The 5,038-nt window shown below is 44.5% G+C and overlaps 1 long non-coding RNA gene across 1 annotated transcript; it reads left to right on the plus strand.

Moving 5' to 3' along the window:
• The first annotated feature begins 1,526 nt into the window (after nt 1-1,526).
• On the plus strand, nt 1,527-2,138 carry LOC135514528 (uncharacterized). The gene is made up of 3 exons (XR_010451686.1): nt 1,527-1,723; nt 1,815-1,876; nt 1,972-2,138. It is a non-coding gene; the product is annotated as an uncharacterized LOC135514528 (long non-coding RNA).
• Nucleotides 2,139-5,038: the final 2,900 nt, after the last annotated feature.

Below are 5,038 nucleotides of genomic sequence, written 5' to 3' on the forward strand. Positions count from 1 at the left end.
AGGTATGGAGGGCCTTCATGGAACGTTTGGGGGTCTCTGTCAGCCTGATCTCCGGTTATCACCCCGAGAGTAATGGGCAGGTGGAGAGAGTGAACCAGGAGGTGAGTAGGTTTCTGCGGTCATATTGCCAGGATCGGCCAGGGGGTGGGCACGATACATTCCCTGGGCTGAAATGGCCCAGAACTCACTACGCCACTCCTCTACTAACGTGTCCCCTTTTCAGTGTGTGTTGGGGTACCAGCCAGTCCTGGCACCATGGCATCCGAGCCAGACCGAAGCTCCTGTGGTGGAGGAATGGGTACAGTGCTCCAAGGAGACCTGGAGGGCCGTCGAGGAATCTCTACAACAAGCGAGTGGACGGCAGAAGAGGAATTGCTGATCGCCACCGCAGTGAGGCCCCCGTGTTTGTACCGAGGGACAGGGTCTGGCTCTCGACCCGAAACCTACCCTTCCGCTTGCCCTGCCGGAAGCTGGGTCCGCAGTGTGTAGGGCCCTTTAAAGTCCTGAGGAGAACAAATGAGGTCTGTTATTGATTACAACTCCCTTCCTACAATGCCTTGCGAAAGTATTCGGCCCCCTTGAACGTTGCGACCTTTTGCCACATTTCAGGCTTCAAACATAAAGATATAAAACTGTATTTTTTGTGAAGAATCAACAACAAGTGGGACACAATCATGAAATGGAAGACATTTATTGGATATTTCAAACTTTGACAAATCAAAAACTGAAGAATTGGGCGTGCAAAATTATTCAGCCCCCTTAAGTTAATACTTTGTAGTGCCACCTTTTGCTGCGATTACAGCTGTAAGTCGCTTGGGGTATGTCTCTATCGGTTTTGCACATCGAGAGACTGACATTTTTTCCCATTCCTCCTTGCAAAACAGCTCCAGCTCAGTGAGGTTGGATGGAGAGCATTTGTAAACAGCAGTTTTCAGTTCTTTCCACAGATTCTCGATTGGATTCAGGTCTGGACTTTGACTTGGCCATCATTCTAACACCTGGATATGTTTATTTTTGAACCATTCCATTGTAGATTTTGCTTTACGTTTTGGATCATTGTCTTGTTGGAAGACAAATCTCTGTCCCATTCTCAGGTCTTTTGCAGACTCCATCAGGTTTTCTTCCAGAATGGTCCTGTATTTGGCTCCATCCATCTTCCCATCAATTTTAACCATCTTCCCTGTCTCTGCTGAAGAAAAGCAGGCCCAAACCATGATGCTGCCACCACCATGTTTGACAGTGGGTATGGTGTGTTCAGGGTGATGAGCTGTGTTGCTTTTACGCCAAACATAATCTACCAAGACCTGGCCGCAAATCTACCAAGACCTGCAAATCTACCAAGACCTGGCCGTCCCTCTAAACTTTCAGCCTGAAATGTGGCAAAAGGTTGCAAAGTTCAAGGGGCGAATACTTTCGCAAGGCACTGTATTCTAAAACGGGTGGACAACAATTTTTCAGGTATGTATTTATGTCAATTGCACATATTTTTCTAAGTATAAATGTATATATTTCATATAATTATATGTTAATATTATCTAACGTCTATAGGATACACAGCTGCTACTGGGAATAAATTATTTGGATCATTCAAGACGTCTTTAGGATACACATCTGCTACCTGGAATAATTGATTTGGATCATCCAACATTAGATGAGAAATCCGAGGTTCAAACCGAGACCGCGTCTTCTTTACGAAGCCTGTCCCCATCACGCTATTTTTGACGTAAGTCCAAAAATAAAATCCATAATAATATTTATACATTAAAAACAAAAAGTGTGTACCCTATTTTAAAAAGCTTATCTTGTGTTTACAGTGGACAGCCCCCCACAAAAAGGATACCTGAAGCATTATGGACACTAACTATGAATGACTTCGGTAACTATATATACAGTGTATATATTGTTAATATATTCATATATCTGAAATGTATTTAAACATTTGTATATAATATATATTTTATATATATACAGACTCCTCCCGGCGTATACCGGCACAGAAGGCCCTACACATCAAGAGGGGGTTTTCGAGGTGGAATTTGGCGCCCAGGACATACCCAGTAAAACACTGAAACCGGATGATTTCAAAGGCAGACGATTTGTTGCTGAATGAAGCGACCAGAGAGCTTGATACAGCCAATTCTTAGGTAGAAACAATAATCCATCAGGATATTCTAAAACTGGAGGACACCACATTTTCCGATATGTCTCTATGTCAATTGTATGTATTTTGTATGATAAAATGTATATATTTTATTTAAATATAGTTGAATATTATTGTAGAAAAGGCCCATGGAGTTGGTGGAATCGTCCTTAACTTCATGGCCACTTACTCAGCTGGACCAGGGGGTGCTTTAATTAGGTCGGGTGGAAATGTCTGACAGATCTCATACCCATAAACCGATCTCGCTGCTTTCTCTTCCTTAACTCCGTCTAATCCAGAAGTTCTGTGCGTCCATGAATCCACGTAAATCCACCGAATCTGTTACATTTCAGCAGAACTATCTGTTGCGATCGGGAGAGTGGGCCATCAGTTATTGTTTATAGTTATTACCATGGAGTGCGGCTTGGAGTGCACGCTTCAAATCTATTGTGTAATGTGAATGGTCAATGATCACGGCCCTACGGATCATCACAGGCCAATTTGGCCAACGATATATGGTTAACATGAAATTGCATGTACACATGAAGACACTTCAAAGGGTGAAATATGAAACGTCATTGTTTGCTGAACTGATCGATTTTGATATCAAACTAATGGGGATTATAGATTGAAGATTAACAAATAAATATATCGATTTTTTAAACGTTTTTCATGTATAAATTGCAATATTTTCTCGAGATGTCCTTTAATTTTCTCTAATTTCAAGAACTACAGACAATTACACTAACTTTGGTAAATTACATGTAGTTTTACAATTCTAAAATAATCTAAATGTGTGTGTTGTGCAAAGTATTTTTATTCTCAGTCCACAGAATGGAGCACCTATCATTGGACCATGATAACGTGAGTTACCAATGATATACACTATTAGTTTCTGGGAAATACATCCTTGTTTCTATCACTTCTAGCATACGAGGCTTCTACTCTCCAAGCTGAGACCTTGAAGCTGAGATATCATTCGTTCTCAACACAAGGTTCTGGGCGTACTGCCAAATTGCAGATACTGATAGTGAGGATTCCTCCCAGGCACGATCAATCAGTCACTTACATTAACCCAGTCAAATTGGTTATTAGAAAAGCACAAAAATCCACATTTCCATCACCGGTATCCACTACATTTTGCCCAATCTAGCTTTAGAGGTTCCAGAACAACTGTTGCATCACTAGGAGGCATCCAAATAGAGCAAAACACTTCCAGAGCCATGCTAATAGTGACAGTATCAACACATCAACACACAGGTTAAATACGTCACAACTCACTGAATTTGATATTACCGGTAAAACGTGAGCCTATCACAATTAATACAACATGCCCAAAAAACTATAGGCTATGACACAATTATTTAACATTAATGCATGTCAGCCGCATGAAAAATATGAGAATTGACTGGAAACCAGGTAGTATATGCTCCAAATTGCATTGTGGTTTCAAGGAGAACAATTACATTTTGTCAGAGATGAGTGGCCATGATGCTCGTTGACAAGGCAGTGATTACGTGTGGACCACAGTGGGTGCATCAATTCAGGCTATAAGTCTAGGTGTAACAGGGTTTCCATGTTCGCGATTTTACTGGAAATTGGGCTACTTTGAAAACGATATTGAGGGTGAAAATGTATTGGTCGCGGGTTGCAGGTTTTTGAGCTACTTTTAAGTTGCACAACAGCCGACATGGCATTTCAACAAAAAAAATAGTATTTCACTCTGACCTGCTGCTGGTGACTATCAGGCAGTGAGGCAGGCTGTTGCCAAGTGAGTGGTTGGGAGGGCTGGAAGGGTGTGTTTGGGGGGTGATTCATGCCTGAATTAAGCCTTGTGAAACTACTGATACCTCTCAGCAAGTCACCTAACATCTTCCGAGAGCCATCAAATACCACCATGAATTAACATGGGCTGTGTCATGTCTAATCAAGGTGGGTGGAATCAGGCGCAGAGAGCAGATAGCGATATGAAAGTTTTATTCTCCGGTGAACAAGAAACACGGTCAACCCAATACATACAGGGTGAACAATCCAACACAGGATAAAAGACGAACCGGAGAATAAGAACACAAGATACACCAACAGACATAGATGACAAATAAACAATCCCGCACAAAACAAGGGCGGGACAACCTACATATTATACAGACACTAATTAACTAAACAACACACAGGTGAAACCAATCAGACAAAACCAACAGATACACGAAAAGGGATCGGTAGTGGCTAGTAGGACGGTGACGACGACCACAGAGCACCGCCTGAACGGGCAGGAGAGCCAACCTCGGCGGAAGTCGTGACAGTACCCCCCCCTGACGCACGGCTCCCGCAGCGCGCCGCCACCGTCCTCGAGGACGACCCGGAGGACGAGGTGCTGGGCGATCCGGGTGGAGGCGGTGGAATTCTATCAGGAGAGAAGGGTCCAAAATGTCCCTCACCGGAACCCAGCATCTCTCCTCTGGGCCGTACCCCTCCCAGTACACGAGGTACTGTAGGCCCCCCACCCGGCGTCTCGAATCCAGAATGCCTCGAACTGTATACGCCGGGGACCCCTCAATGTCCAGAGGGGGCGGAGGGACCTCAGGCACCTCACCTTCTTTCAGGGGACGAGCCACCACCGGCCTGAGAAGAGACACATGAAACGAGGTGTTAATACGGTAATACCTAGGAAGTTGTAACCTATAACACACCTCGTTTATTCTCCTCAGGACTTTGAACGGCCCCACACACTGCGGCCCCAGCTTCCGACCGGGCAGGCGGAGGGACAGGTTTCGGGTCGAGAGCCAGACCCTGTCCCCCGGTGCAAACACGGGGGTCTCACTGCGGTGCTGGTCAGCGCTCCTCTTCTGCCGTTCTCCCGCTAACCGTAATGAGTCCTGAACGGCTTTCCAGGTGTCC

The sequence above is a fragment of the Oncorhynchus masou genome, chromosome 26, assembly GCF_036934945.1.
Source record: "Oncorhynchus masou masou isolate Uvic2021 chromosome 26, UVic_Omas_1.1, whole genome shotgun sequence".
Taxonomy (NCBI): Eukaryota; Metazoa; Chordata; class Actinopteri; order Salmoniformes; family Salmonidae; genus Oncorhynchus; species Oncorhynchus masou.